The following is a 16200-nucleotide window of genomic DNA, read 5'->3' as shown; positions in this document are numbered from 1 at the left end:
GTTTCATGATTTAAAAGGCTTGAGATCCCTGATTTTCTGCTTCATATGTAAAATCACCAAACAATGTTTTCGTATTGCCGTCCTTCACTTTCATGCTCTGATTTAGAGTCTTTAACAAAGAGGTTCAAGAGGTGAGTAGGTCTGTATATCATATAATTAATTTTTTATCGATCATTTTATAGGTTGTTTTGGTATGGAAGAAAGCCTCTTTCATTTTGTCTAAGTACAGCATAAGATGACACAAATAAATTAGTAGAGCAGGCCTTTGTGTGCTTATGTCGACCCCTATTGTGTGCCAATTCAGCTGATTAAGGGAACACAAAGATGTGCTTCTTTCCCATATTTCCAATGTCGCCGTAAAAAACATACTTTAGGGTGAAAGGTGGTTCTATGAGCCTGCTTCTTTTGCTTCTTACCTTATGACAGCTACTTCTGATCTCTTTTAAGTTTTGGTGGCTCAGCAGTGGAATTTTTTTATTTTATTTATTGGTATTTTTAAACGATACTACTAACATTTCAAGCAACAAGCCAGTTGCCAATCAATACATAGTCTTCGATACATTTACATGCCATGTCAAGCACAAATGTTAGTACATGCGAGTGTGTTCCTCTGCATTTCACATGAAAAGGCTGAAATCCTACGTGCCACAACAGACATTTTCCAAATCCCAAACGACAGTCTAACAAGACCCACACCCTCTCCCCCCAGGCTTGGTATAACAAGCATTGGCATAGCCAATAGGTCTCGCCTTTGAGACCGTATAAGTGTTTAGCCATGCAACAGTTAATGTTGTTGCAGTAAGGATATTGTACTGCATAACTAAATACTTATAAGGCCCCAAAGGCGAGACCTATTGGCTATGCCAATGCTTGTTTCTCTCTCTATATGTGCTGCATTCTGCAGCACACTTAGAAGGAGCAAAACGTCATTAATGATTGTTTTTGTGCAGGAAGGTGTCCCTTCCTGCACAACAACAATCATCCCTACAACACAGGCACCCTTGCACCCTGGCGCAAGCTGTCCGCTTTTGCACACGGCTGCTCTTTGTGGGCCGGTGCAGGGGAGAAGGATAGGAATCAATCAATCAGGATTTATAAAGCATGGCTAATCACCCGATACGGTATCCAGGCATATGATTGCCCCTGAGGCTAATTTGAACAGCCAGGTCTTGATGACCATTCGGAATTCCGGAAGTGAGGTTATGGTACGGAGGTGCAAAGGGAGGCTGTTCCAGGCTTTGAAGTGATGTGGGAGGAGCGTCCTCCACTAGATGTGGGGAGTAGGGGCAAGTGAAAGGGAGGCAGAGCGTAGTCTTCTCGATGGTTGGTGGTAGGTTCAGGCGGAGGTTAATGTATGCTGGTCCTTGGTTGTGTAGATCCTTGTGTGCGTGGATCAGTAGCTTGAACTGGCATCTCTTCTGTAGGGAGAGCCAGTGGAGTTTCCTGAGGTGGGGTGGGGTGTAATGTGGGTTCGTCAGGGAAGGCTGAGGATGAGCCTGTCTGTGGAGTTTTGTATGGTCTGAAGTCTCTGAAGAAGGTGTGCAGCAATTACTATGTAGGGGGCATTGCCGTAGTCCAGCTGGGTGGTGATGAGGGCTTGTGCCACGTTGCGTCTATTGTAAGTATGGCGGATTCTTGCCCTTTTATTTTGACGTACTGCAGCACAGCAGGAAGGCTTGCTGCTCTGCCGTACATCAAAATATAGTAAATGAGGCCCTCGGTGTCAGCCCGACTTTGCGTTATTTTGAAACATCAGAGCCTAACGAGAAGGAGACAGGAGGTGCAAACGGTCACACAAACACAAAGACATACACACATCTGCACTTCTCGTTACAAGATAGCCCATTCTGAACCTTGAAAGGACTTCCCAACAAAATCCCAGCCAAAGGTATGGCACTGCACCCATATTTGTATTTTTACATTTATTAATTTTCCTCTGTTTCCCTGGCAAAACACTTAAATTACAGACAGCCTCTACATTACAATATCACTTTAAAACTTTATAACAATGTCTTCAAAAAGAAGGCAGAAGATTAATCACCGAAGATAACGGAACTATGTTTAGGCGGATGTGCACGATGTACACAGTCTTTATACAATCACTCAAAGTGAAGGGAGCCAATGGTAAAAGTTAGCTGATGCATTGTCCAATGTTGTGTGCTCCAATGGGTGGAGGCAAAATATATGTGTATTATGTTTGATTTAAAAATAAATAGCAAAAAAAAGTAGTCTGGCAAAACAGCTAATGCTGCTTCAAAGGCCAGACATAAAATGGTAATGGGGCTAAAAATATGTACCTAGTTCAAGCCCAAGTTACAGTTAAACATCCCTGGACAAAACCAGCATTGACATAAAGTGTACCAGTGCTACTAGGAGGTGAAGGCAGGTCGAATGAAGGGAGTACTTATGGGTGCTTCTTACTTCAATTGTAACATTGTCCAACAGACAGATGGTGGTAAAGGTTTCAATGTGTTACTCGTGCAAGTTAGTTGGATTCCTCTGTGGGGAATAAAGTGGTATTTCTCTAGTTGCTCTTCTCTCCAGACACACTGGGGGTATTGTAGACGTTTTCTATCACTCTGTTCACCTTTGGGACGAAGGAAGGTGTGGGATTGTGTCTTATGCATCGTTTGGATTTGTATAAAAAGCACCTTCACAGTGAGCTGTGCTGTGACAGCACGTTTGTAGGACGATACAGATTATGTTACTCCTCACTGGTCTAGGAATAACAACTTCAGAGAACAGATACTCTAGGCCATTCACCCAGTATTTGGATATCACTGGCCATCTTTAAGAGTTACCTTGTACCCGTGCTAAATTTGAGCTGGTGGTTTCCGGTGCCCGGCTCTAGCACTTAATTGTCAGTGTCAGCTCTAGTGACAGTTCTCCATGTGGTGGCGCTGTCTGTCAAATTTTTATATCAGCACAACAACAGTGTTTCATAAGTCAATATACTTCAAAATGAATAACAAATGTCGCTTATACCATTATTATTGCTTTGGGTGGTCGGGGCAGTTTAAATTGTCACATTTGTAGCAGTGCGATGGTTAGTATTTGTGGTGGTTCTGTCATTGGCAGCGTTAGCAGGGGCAATGAGTGCTGCAAGCTGCAGTGGCCTCCCGAGAAGGGCTCTGGCACTTACTTTTTATTACAAATAAAGCACTGCCTTGTACAGGTTAACTGTGGCACAACCTACAGATAACCTGAGCGGGCACTGAGAGTCTGATTCGTATAGAATGCCACAAACTAGAAAGGGGGTTTACTGAGTTAAATGCTCACTGCTGGCATCTGCTGTAATACTGAGGATGAATTCCAGCAAAGCAGCCTCAGCCTTTTAAGGTCCTAAATTGAGTATGATTAAACTGGGTAAGGGCCACACCAGGTATGTAGAAAACTTCAAAAGAGGCCAGTGCTTCTAATGGGCAGGTCCTGTCCAGTGCTGAGTGTCCACACTTCTTTCATTTAATAGGGGGAGCACCTACACTTTTCAGCAGTGCTACAATACATTTAATGAGAGAGTACCAGTACTTCTTTAGAGAAAAAAGGCACTTGCAATAGTAAGTTCCAGAACTTCTCTGGTTCCATTTAAAGCACTGAAAAGAGCAGGAGTTCAGCATGAACGGCACATAAAGTAAGTTATTATATGTTGGTGCCACTACTTCTGAAAATTCAATTGTACGCCCGGCCTAATAACTGAAAAATCTTTGCCAATCAGGCCCTGTATTCTATTCACCGAAGCTTGACGCTCCGTCTTGATCAGGGCTGACTACTTTCCATCCCATATAATCCAACAGCATTTTAAATTTGGCTTTCAGCACCTCCACCCTTGTTCAAAATAACCGTGAAAAGGTGAGTAAAAGTGGAAAGTCTGTCCTTGGTTGCTGTTTACAATGCCCTATCCACCTGTCAGTGCACTCCAAAGCTTGAAGACCTCTTTTAGTAATTGTTTCACCCTCATCACCTGCAAGTATACTACTCTCCTGACAATGTCTATCTTTTTATTGCTGCCAGGGTCAATAAAGAGGCCAAGCTTCCAATCAGACTGGTGTTTCCAGCAAATCCGTGCACATGCAGGTAATGTGGGTGTGCAGACGCATTGTAGACTGTTTTAATAGCCTGAATAATATTGACGTTATTGAGAATGCCACAAATTGGGTTCCTTTAAATTATCCCCGGAAGTCCACCTGCCCCTGCTGAGATCCGTGCGTGACCGGCAACACACGGTATGGTTTGTACTGCGAGATAGTCTGGTTTATCGCCTCACTCCCAACTGCAAACCAAGTTAGAAATGGATTTAATCACTGATGTACCGATTGAATTAAATCAATCTTCTTTCCCTCAAAGGATGGACATTAATTCCTTGGCTCATGATCATAATACTTTTATTGAAAAAGAAAAAGAAGGTGAAGACTTTGCTGCTACATCCATCTCCACTAGTATTGATCTTGAACTCTGTGGCCGATACATGGATAAGAAACCCTCTGCCCAGGTTGTGGACAGTAAAACTCCAATTAGAGCAACTCCATCTGGAATGCTTTTATATAGCAGCACTCCATCAAACAAATCTCATGATGATCTATTAACACATAGTGATTTAAAGTCTCCTCAACTTAACATATCAGGGATTTGTTCTTTTGTTCAATCTAGCTATCCGAAAAATGAGAAACCAATTTCTGAATCGTTGATAGCGCTTGAACAAATATTGTCCTCTATATTGTTGCTCCTTGGTAAATTTGCTGTGAGTTCTGATTGTATTTTATCATCTGTGTCTGAGATATTGAAGGAAATGTTGACTAAAAAGGGTGCTAATGTTTTATCACCCCCCTCCGAACCTGTAGTAGAAAATATTATATTGCCCCCTACTGAATCTGCAGTTCGGAGCCTGCCAAACTGTACTAATCTTTTGCAGGGCAATATTCCTATGAATTTAACCGTTAAGGCAGACATCCATACACCCCTTAAGAGTCCTATCCTATCTGTCACTGGACAAAGCAATTCTGCAAAACTCACTGTCAAAGATGATAGCTTGATAGAGATGGTGCAAATGACCGAAAATGATCTTTTTCCCATCTTTATCCAGGAAAAAAAGGGCCAGGATGGAGTGCCGGCTCAGACTAAAACTAGAAAAGAAAAAATAAAAGGGAAAAATAGGAAGTTACTACGTAAATATAAGAAAAAAAGACCAAGGCAAATTATTTTTCAAAGCATATGTCCTGAAACACGAGAGGAGTCAGGAAATGGGGAAAATCCACTATTGAATACAACCAAAAATAAGGCAGCGAGCGATGCACTTAATGATGTATTGGAGGATAAAATGGTTAGGAGCTGTACAAATGAGGTGACTCTATCTCATGTGGCACAAGCGCCGGAACCCTTATCTGTGTTGACTGATGTTATGGGAATTCCGCCACAAGTGGTAAAAGTATTAAATCCCACTGCATCCACTTTCCGGCCCCAACCTAATACTGCTAGTGGCCCAACTCCTCAACCAGTAAAATGTGCAACGATAACTGTGGATACACTAATACTGGATTTTCTTCCGTTGTTTGATCAAGATGTAAAAATGAATAGGTCTTGGCTCCTTAACTGCTTCAAAGAGACTGATAACCTAAAATTGATTTTGTCAAATGATATTGACTTGGTTTTCCCAATAAAATCAAGCATTGGACTACGAACAAGAGTAATTTTTTACTCAAAAATAATTACTAATCTTGTTCTACAACAGGCGGAATTTTTCCAATGTAGAGGAATTTACGTATTGCCCCATTATAACAGGACCTTATCTATTGCCCCTAGAGATAGTATCAATAATCCAGTACCTATACAGGATGATTGCTACTTTGGTAATAAAGATCTAAAAATCTGGATCTCAAAGGGCAAAAGAATGGTATCTCAGGCCCTGCCATTGCCTGAACATACAGATGTTCCTCAAATAGAAGACAATCAGATGTGGAACTGGTTGCCGGGGGTTCTTTCTACTAATTCCGCGAACAACCCAAGACTATTCCAACATCTTTAACAATAACTTAAAAATTGTCTCCTGGAATGCTGCTGGCATGTTTAATTCCCCTGAGAAATTTGACTTCCTATCCACATTAAATGTCGATGTAATATGTTTGCAGGAGACGTGGTGTAAAAAGCTCCCCTATGTAGGGAATGAGTTTTTTGTCCTAGAGGCTCCTGCTAAACCTTCAAAAAAAGGCCATGCGAAAGGGGGAATTGCTTGTCTGTTATCCACCTCTTTTCAATGGCAATATACACATTACTCTGACTCTAGTAATCTCTTTCAATCTATAACTATCACTAACCTGGGCAAAGTTGGTACGCGGTCTTCGTTTGTTATTTTAAACGCATACATTCCCCCTGAGGAATGTTTTAATTCAGTTATGAAGCGAATGTTTTCCTATGTAGCAAAGCTATTGGATGCTGAATATCCCCCCTATATATTAATGGTTGGAGATTTAAACAGTAAAATATCCAACTCTACTCTAGTTAAGTTTAGAAATAAACCGAAGGAAGAAGTGTACAATATACCTCAAATGGCTTGGCCTCCTAAAATAAAATCTAATAAAAGAGGTAAGATTCTTTTGGAGGAACTAAGCCTCCTAGAAGGGCTTATTATTAATGGCAGAATGCCCTCTGATAGTCCTGCCCATTACACACATGGCTCATATAGGGGTGAGTCTATTTTGGACTATGCCATTACGGATTTTGAGTCGTTCCATTTGATTATGGATATGGTGATCACTCATTCTATACTGAGTGATCACAAAATAATTAATTTGACTCTTTTACTAACCCCTTCTGAAACTAACTCCTGGTCCTTAAAGCATAGAGATCTTTCTATCGATCGAAGGTCGGGTAGATGCTTTTGGGGTCCCACTTCCATGAAGGATGTACAAAGCCTCCTGGCTCAAACTCTATTAGAACTTGACCAGTGGGAGGGTACAGAATTCCTACAATTCGAAATCCTTATCAAAAAAGTTATTGGATTCGCCAAGAAAAATGGAGTCTCAAAAAGACCTCACTTCTCACCTAGTCCTCTATTTTTCCTGAATAGGGAGATAAATGCACTAATCAGGAATCAGTATCTTAATAGAACGGTGGAAAATGAGTCTCTACTAGCACTATTAAAACGCAGAAGAGTTAGACTGAGACTCAAATTGAAAAGAGAAAAAGAGGATCTTCTTTGGATTAGTCTGAGGGAGGCAATAACCTTTAATCGATCCAGAGAATTTTGGTCTATAATAAGGAAAGGTTGCGGTACCATAGTAGCTCCCCGTCCTATAGCCATCAGCGAAAAAGTCTGGACAGTATTTGTAACTGCATTATATGCTCCAAATGAAGTATTGGAGGATATAGGTATGGTGGAATCAAACGATATGCAAAAAAGCAATTTCCCTACAGAAAAAACAATAGTGGCTGCAATAAAGAGTATGCGCTCTACTGGAGCCATGGGTCCAGACGAACTCCCTATGACAATCATCAAGCAGGATATCTCTACCTGGAGTAGGATTCTTCTCCCTTTATTTCAGGCTTGCTTTTTAACAGGAACTGTCCCTGACTCCTGGAGGGGTAGTATATTAATTCCTATATTTAAAAAGGGGGATCGGGAGCTGCCATCTAATTATCGTCTAATAGCTTTATTGGATGCCATAGGAAAAATTTTCGCCAAATGTGTATTAATGTTAATTATGGAATGGGCAGAAACCAAAAAGATTTTACCAATGGAACAAACTGGTTTCCGTGAAGAACACGGAACGCTCGATAATTTGACACTACTGCAGGTGATCAGTGACAAGTATGTACGTATCCGTGAAGGTGGCATATATGCCGCATTTATTGATTTCTCCACGGCGTTTGACAAAGTGGACCGCCCAGCGCTGTGGAGAAAATTGGCGACATTGGGTATGCCTGGATACTTACTTGCGTTGGTCCGTTCTCTGCACATGAATACATGGTGTAAGGTACTACAAGGCGGTGAAGAGGGTCTTACTTCATCTATTCCCTCCCAGAATGGCCTCAAACAAGGGTGCATATTGGCACCTATATTGTTCTCCTTATATATGGCTGACCTCCCAATTTTTATTTCATCTTGTGAGGGTGTGGCACCGAAAATTGGAGGATCAGCTATATCTATCTTAATGTACGCAGACGATATTCTTATTTTGGATTTGACCCCGAAGGGTCTATCTAATCGCCTGCTTGCATTGCATGAATTTGCTGTAGCACACCATATGAAAATTAACACATCAAAAAGTAAAATCATGTGCATTTTTGGCAAGAGAAAATGCAGATCGAGCAATTATAAGTGGTCTATAGGGGGGCAAAAACTAGATGTGGTTAAAACATATCCTTTTTTAGGTAAAATAATATCAGCGAATCTTAGTGAGACTCCCCATATCGAACATAACTCTCGTAAAGCACTGACCCATGGAACGGGGTTATGTTCGTTATATAATGCCACTGGGAAGAGACATTTCTCACTTTTTCTGGAAGTTTTTAAAGCAAAAGTGCCAGCTACTCTTTTATATGGAATAGAATTAGTGGAGATGAAATATTGGGGATTCCTCCAAAAAATGGAAGGACGGGTGCTTCGGAAAATTACATCCCTTAGTAACGCATGTTCTACCTCCTCATGCAGACTAGAATTTGGACTCCGAAGCTGCTGGACACAGGGATTGGTGGCCCTGGTAAGATGGGTAGCTTGCTTGGCTAGAGGAAAACCTGGTACACTAAGAGAGCTTGTTAAAAAGGAGTTACTGGGTAATCTTAACGATTTTTCCTCTCTACTAAAAAATTTTAGGAAAGCTGTGGCCCTGTTAGAGTTGGATGAGGGTACCCTATTTTTACTTACTCCCTCTGAACTTAAAACTTCACTAAAAAGAGCCTCGTGGGAGTTATGTTATAGGCTGGATACCCTTGACCAACCCAGATTATATAATAGGGAACCTCTGCTAGAGACATATTCCCCCAAGCTGGCCCAACAATATTTGACCTGGAATATTCCCCATGGAGTTCGTAGGTTATGGTATCTCCTACGACATGACTTGCTCCCTCTTAATTCACTCTTAGCAAAATGGCACGGGAGTTCCCCGATATGTAACTTCTGTGATCTCGCTGTTCAAGATCGTAACCACGTCTTGTTTATTTGCCCTGCCTTACGTTCTTTGCGATTTAAGTGGATTAAACCTATTTGTTTACAATTGGGAATCTCAAATGCTAAACTGTTTATACATGCACTTTACTGCCCTCCTAATGAATTGTTTTGTTGTAGAATTTTTAAATTTTTTAAAGGGTTCTTAAATATTTATTAAGGTTACTGTAATGATGCCGTGGTTCACTTTAAAAGCTGATAACTGTAGTGTTTTGTTTTGTATTATTAACTATGTATGTTTATTTACTCTTCTTTTATTTGTCATTATTGTATTATGTTACGCTTAATTTTTTTATGTGGCCCTCATTGAGAGCCAAAACATAATAAATAAAACTTGAAACTTGAAACTACTGCGAGATATAACACTGTCAGTGTTATTAATATGTGCTATACATTTGCCACTGATATTCATAGGGTTATCCTAGCCTAGTACATTTATGGTGTATATCAGGATCCGGGTAATTTCTAGCCCATCGAGCAGACTTCCTTGAGACAGGGGAGGTTTGGTATGCCTCGTCTGGTTTTAAGAAAGTAAGTGTAAAATAATGGCAACGAGTAATGTTCCTTGTCCGGCCAGTTCAATCCTGTGTTAAAGGCCAGGGCGGTGTGCTGTTTGCCCACTGCTTTTAAAAGCTCTGTCTTCCTCCAGGGCTAGCCATCCAGCATCTGGTATGCACCCGAGAGACCTTGAAGGATGGGCCAAAGTGTGTATATACCACGTGACGCGACTGTAAATCCCAATTGCATATCATTTAAGAGCAGTAAAGGACTCATGGGTGTGGGATCAGCTGTTAGAAAGAAAGCCATCGCCAATACATTCTGGTTCAATAAACCGCAAGGCGCTAAACGCTGGCTTATGAGTAACAGAAGGCCCATAAACGCTGCACTTCACTGAGGCTGATAAGACATCAACATGTAAAAGATGCCCAGTGGATATAAAGCCAACATGCATTAAGGCAGGACATTGTTTTGGGGCATTTTAATTTAATGATGTACATCTGTGAGCAGCAGGATTCTGTATGGGGCCATGGGACTGGGGAGAGTAAAGTGTAAAACATAATACTGTAGGCCGGGTTGTGGGGTTCCATAGGGTAACACAATGGTGACTAAATAGATGAGTGTGTCTGTCCTTGTCGGTAGTGGGGAAGTTACAGTCGGTATCACCCTATTCTGACAAGTAGGTCACACTCAGCATGTTTACATCAGTGGTGTAACACAAAATGGTGGGGCCCTGGTTGAAAACACAAAACCTTTTACTTATGCTGACAGCTTCACAGATAGATAGATAGATAGTTAGATAGTTAGATAGATAGATAGATAGATAGATAGATAGATAGATAGATAGATAGATAGATAGATAGATAGATAGATAGATAGATAGATAGATAGATAGATAGATAGATAGATAGATAGATAGATAGATAGATAGATAGATAGATAGATAGATAGATAGATAGATAGATAGATAGATAGATAGATAGATAGATCTGGATCCATGTGCACTGCAGGTGCATGTGCTATGGATTCGCAGGAGCATAGCAGACAACTGAAACTAGTTAAGGAATTCTTATTCGAGATTCTACGCCCAGAGCAGACAGCCAAGTACATGATATTGTGTGATTTTGGTAACACAATCAAAGCCTTATGCTCCCTCAAAAGCAGTAAGGCTATGTAGTTAATACAGCTCTATGACAGCCTGTCCCTGCTCTTGATCTTCCGACAACTTGTCAGTGAGAGGTGACGAAAAGATATTTTTAGGGCGGAAAGGGTTTGTGAAAAAGATCATACTCTTGTGAAAACGGAAAACATATTTGAAGATCCAAGCACATTCGCCATCGAACTGGGTCCTCCTATTTTCCCCAAAAAAACAGAACAGAAGATAATTCTCCAATCACCTGCTTACAGAGGATTGAAAGCGTTTTTTTGAGCGCCTCTTTTCAACTCAGGCGAGCCTGCACATGCAGAGTACTTCAGAACAGAATTGTTCCCCCTATGATGTTCTGCATCAAGTAAATTAAAAGATGAGCTTGTTCTCGGTTCATTTACACTGTGTTTTTGGATCCGGCAGTCTGCTCACTAATGTGAAGTTGAAAAGTGTAGGAGAAAGGTTAAATATTTCAATTTCCATCTTTTGGATGCTTTCTTTACATTGGATCCTCAATATGAGGCCCTGGTTTCCTCAGTTATAAACAAAGCACTGCTTCCGTCGTAGAAATGTGAATATGACAGCAGGTAGTGCTGTCAGGGCGAGCGTGATGGCTCCTTGTGGTAGTGTTTCCATACAGAGGCCCCTTCCCAGCACCTGGTACACAAGGGGTTTCGGGGACTACAAGCAGGTTCAAAGTTAATCAAGACTGAACTCTTGAACTCTACTGCGGCACCAGCCCCACGCCACCCCCAGGATTCTCTCCATGTGTAGTCGTTTCCAGTTTTGTGATGTTGTGGAATAAAAATCCGCCCTTCTGTTAGTTGTTGCGCTGCTCACTAGCTGAAACAAGGCATGGTGGCTCCGAGATGAGGCTGTTACAGCTGTAATGAATCAAGCATTGGCGTAGATGGCCTCAGGAACTTTGGAAAGTAAATGGATTGAGGCACAGACTAGGCTGAACCGCAGTACTGTCAAGGTATGTCGATGTTAACCAGCAATTTGTGATATCCTGCAACAAACAAGTGTTCAGGAAGGTGAGGACACGCGGAGGGGAAAGGGCCAGGCTGACGGACATCTTGGCTCGTTTTGTGGTTCATGATTTAGGGCGACGGCAAAGCCCCCCCCCCCCCCCCCCCCAGTCAGCAGCACCTTTATAGGAGGTAAAGCGCTGGGGGGGAGGGGTGAATGCGTGTACATGTCCAGTTGCATTAACAGCATATTATATAACACTTACCAGCAAATTCATTCTTCTCACCAATTGTACAATACATGTTGGGAGGAAATGCTGAGTCAGTCACAATTCTGAATGATTGTTCTCCTTTATGATGATTAAACATTATGATGTGCAGTTTACACAGATTTCTGCGGCTGGCGCCCAGTTCTCTGAGCTACCTCTCGACTCCCCTTTCGTGTAGGGCTTTCCTATCAGTGCGGCCCAATTCCGTCTATTTCAACCGATACGATTTTTCTGTCTTGAGCTTCTATCTACCGAGACCCCTAAAGCCCCGGTGCTGAGCTCTCAGCTGTTGTCAAGGGTAGCGCTGGGGGCTACATAGGAGGGAATAACATTCTTCAGAGCTTCTATTTTTGTTGTACTGTTTTGACCGGTTCTTCGAAGCTGTAAGGAAAGGAAAAGACGGCTTTGGCGCAGCCGAAGCTCATGTCCTGCAGGTGGTGCTGTGGTTTACCTAATCTTCTGGCGCATTATCCAGTTTATATCAACTGCAACCGAAAACCGCCTCGGGGCCGTCAGATTTAGCTGCCGCACGACCCCCCATTAAAATCTCAATTTGGGAAAATTGGTTCTCCGTCTGAGCAATTGCGATGCGATTACTGCAGCGGGCAGCAATCAGAAATCTCATCTGTGCCTCTCCAAACTCGTGTGCCGAGGCCGTGCGTGACACCAGCCCACCCGGGGCCTCGGGCGGCAATCAGAAAGCTCAATGTGAGTCTCCAAACTGTGCCGAGGCTGTGCGTGATACCAGCCCACCGGTGCCTCGGGCGGCAATCAGACATCTCGTTGTGCCTCTCCAAACTAGTGTGCCGAGGCTATGCGTGACACCAGCCCAGCCCACCCAGGGCCTCGGGCAGCATTCAAAAGTCTCATCTGTGCCTCTCCAAACTCGTGTGCCGAGGCTGTGCGTGACACCAGCCCACCCGGGGCCTCGGGCGGCAATCAGACATCTAGTTGTGCCTCTCCAAACTAGTGTGCCGAGGCTATGCGTGACACCAGACCCACCCAACCCGGGGCCTCGGGCAGCATTCAGAAGTATCATCTGTGCCTCTCCAAACTAGTGTGCCGAGGCTATGCGTGACACCAGCCCAGTCCACTCCACCCCACCCGGGGCCTCGGGCAGCATTCAGAAGTCTCATCTGTGCCTCTCGAAACTCATGTCCCGAGGATGTGCGTGACACCAGCCCACCCCACCTGGGGCCTCGGGCAGCAATCGGACGTCTCATCTGTGCCTCTCCAAACTCGTATGCCGAGGCTGTGCGTGACACCAGCCCACCCGGGGCCTCGGGCGGCAATCAGACATCTCGTTGTGCCTCTCCAAACTAGTGTGCCGAGGCTATGCGTGACACCAGACCCACCCAACCCGGGGCCTCGGGCAGCATTCAGAAGTCTCATCTGTGCCTCTCCAAACTAGTGTGCCGAGGCTATGCGTGACACCAGCCCAGTCCACTCCACCCCACCCGGGGCCTCGGGCAGCATTCAGAAGTCTCATCTGTGCCTCTCCAAACTCATTTGTCGAGGATGTACGTGACACCAGCCCACCCCACCTGGGGCCTCGGGCAGCAATCGGACGTCTCATCTGTGCCTCTCCAAACTCGTGACACCAGCCCATCGGGGCCCTCAGTGTACTAACAACTGTTTGTAACACACGATCGGCCACGGTCTAGGGCTTCTTAGCGCTCGACACAACAGGTATGGCTACTTTATCATTCCATGTCACTCGAGTAACCTGATGTCTTGTCTCAGCCGAATGCATGCTGGGAGTTGAAGACGAGTGAGTTATATCCATTGGCCTTGTATATTTGGTTGCACTGAGTTTTACAAGGATTGGAAGGGAGGTGTCCTGGGAGACATGGAATCACATACTAAATAAACTATGAGTATTGTATACCTCATGGCTACTCGTTTTTTTCTTTTTGAAAAATGAAGGGCAAAAGGCGCAGTAAAGAACGCATGGTAAAATTACCTAGATTACCTCACCCATCAGGCATTCCTTTTCCCACCCTTGTACAGCTATATGTGAAACACGTGTCCAGTTGTTGATTTCTTCTGTTAATCAGTACGCCAATTTCATTTGATTGTAACCATAATTGGCATACATCAAACACAAAATCCACAGACAGCTCAAGACCAGCAGCCCAACGTGGTCACATGTTGTCATATTGCACCAAATGTTAATGTTTCAAAAGAAAGCGTCTATCTAGGGCTGAGACCAGAGTGAGACGCGAACCAAGACGTGGGGCTCACACCTGATGAGTGATATTTGATATGCGTGGCAGACACCTGGGAAAATCTGGCACGGCCTTGCCTTTCACACCATCTCTTGGCATTTTTATTTTTTTTGGCTTGTGGGTGCAGTGCTCGTCTGGTGCATGTCACACATTTGAATGGGAAGTAAGGCAGGATTCCATTCACACAGGATTCCATTCACACATGTTCTTCGCGTTGTCTGTGAGATTTTGTCTGCCTTTCCCCTGATGACTGTAACAGGTGTGACCTTGTGCAAGCAGGTCTGGTGCTGCAGCACTCCATAAATTCGACGGTGATAGCTCGAGCAGACACCGGAGACGACTCATGATGTCATAGTCACGTGCATAGCATTTTGCTTTCAAGAATACCCCATACAAAATAATATGTTGAGGAAAATCAATAAAAAATTGAGGACGCTAAAAGGAAATGACAGATATTTGTTATTTGTCGGAAACCGTAATAATTTAGACTTCTGGGAAAATATTGGAATATTTAGCAACTGAGCCCCCACTAATCACATGTGGATGCAGGGCGATGGGGAAAGGTCTCTGGGATTCCATATATTTGAGACTTCGGCAGCTGATGCACTGCGCCATTTTTAGCATCCGATTTTTCGCCCCTTCCAAAAGAACCTACCCTGCGCTCTTTGGACCACTCTTTGTATTCCGCCTGAACGCCGATAAAGAGTTCATTGCCATCATATTCAAACATACTCTGGAGAGCATTTCTTTTGGTATTGCCATGTTCGCAAGAAAATGCGGCATATTTTATGCACCAATTTCATTGTGATAAAAAATAAGTAACACGTTGAATGTAAGTGATTTTAACATTTCTAAGACCCTTTATTTACTTATTCTTGCAACAGAGCTAATAACAACCAAACAGAATAACCTTCAAACGTGACAGCATTTATGCTTCACACGTGCCGCAGTATCTACTTAGAAATATGTCCCTGAAAACACATGTGCATGCATTATATAATGTGGCTGTAGAAAAAAGAGAGGGGAAACGGAGACTAACTCTATGCCTTTCACCCTCTACACTTTAATTAGGCCATAACAAATCAGCTAATATGTGTACTACTAGAAACCGACAGCGGGGCATGCAGCGCTATGTAATTGACTGCCAATAAAGGAAAGCAACTGTAACCGAAAAGCGGGTCGGCGCTGAGGTTGAATAAATTTTAATTGCGTTGCAGTGTGACCGAATCTAGTGGCGACTGTACGGGTGCAGGGTGCAGGTACAGCTCTTCGGAACCACGCAGTAAAAAATAATAACGCGACCAGGCACATCCCAAGGGAACGGGCTCACTGTGAAGCGGCGCGCGATTCTCCCACAAGTTTAAAGGCTCCGACGCAGCATTCCACTGTAAAATTCGCCCTTTCTCTGCTCCACGCGCCGCAGCTCCCCAGCTACCCAGCATGGAATTGGATGAGACTGGCACGCGAAACCAGAATGCAAAAATGATCTGCAAATATGGCTCTCGGTGTCTATTAAAACATATTAAACCAGGGGCACTGACTTCTGGGGGGAGGGGGGCAGATTGATAATATACCAACGTTGTATTAATTCGTTTAATTACAGATGTAGCATTGGCACTGGCATACATCTGGATCAAAACAGTTGTACATATGACCATATGGTACCATGGACTGTATTAGAGTGATTTACACATACCAGGTGGCTGCGTGTAGTGTGAGTTGGGCATGTCCTTGTATGAAATAAATCAGCACATATGTGTGGAAACCACACACACTTACTTATGCTCGCAGCACACCTTTGAAACCAGACCCTCTGCAATGTTAGCGACCATTACTTAAGTAGAGAAAAATGTCCCTCTGTATAGCAAGTGGCAGGTGGTCCTACCCATTACGGTTTTCCAAATTCAGCCGCTGTGAACATGACCCCTCG

The 16200-nt window shown here is 43.4% G+C and overlaps 1 protein-coding gene across 1 annotated transcript in view; it reads right to left on the bottom strand.

The window, feature by feature from the left end:
• RGMA (repulsive guidance molecule BMP co-receptor a) overlaps positions 1-16200 on the bottom strand; it is a 113194-nt gene that overhangs the window by 96002 nt on the left and 992 nt on the right. The window lies entirely within an intron of this gene.

Source organism: Lissotriton helveticus, chromosome 3_1 (assembly GCF_964261635.1).
Source record: "Lissotriton helveticus chromosome 3_1, aLisHel1.1, whole genome shotgun sequence".
NCBI classification, from domain to species: Eukaryota; Metazoa; Chordata; class Amphibia; order Caudata; family Salamandridae; genus Lissotriton; species Lissotriton helveticus.
Note: the sequence above shows the minus strand (reverse complement) of the source record. Positions and strands in the feature narration are given on the sequence as shown.